This window comes from Arachis duranensis, chromosome 2 (genome assembly GCF_000817695.3).
Source record: "Arachis duranensis cultivar V14167 chromosome 2, aradu.V14167.gnm2.J7QH, whole genome shotgun sequence".
Classification (NCBI taxonomy): Eukaryota; Viridiplantae; Streptophyta; class Magnoliopsida; order Fabales; family Fabaceae; genus Arachis; species Arachis duranensis.
The window spans coordinates 35,300,802-35,301,102 of NC_029773.3; positions in this window are offsets into that span (position 1 = coordinate 35,300,802).

Sequence of the window (301 nt, forward strand, 5' to 3'; positions counted from 1 at the left end):
GAGAATATACTATAAATCTCAAAATATCAATGAATATTAATTCTAATTAGATGAGCGGGACTTGTAGCTTTTTGCTTCTGAATAGTTTTGGCATGTCACTTTTTCCTTTGAAGTTTAGAGTGATTGGCTTCTCTAGGAACTTAGAATTTCAGATAGTGTCATTGACTTTCTTAGTTAAGCATGTTGATTCTTGAACACAGCTACTTATGAGTCTTGGCTGTGGCCCTAAGCACTTCGTCTTCCAGTATTACCACCGGATACACAAATGCCACAGACACATAACTGGGTGAACCTTTTCAGA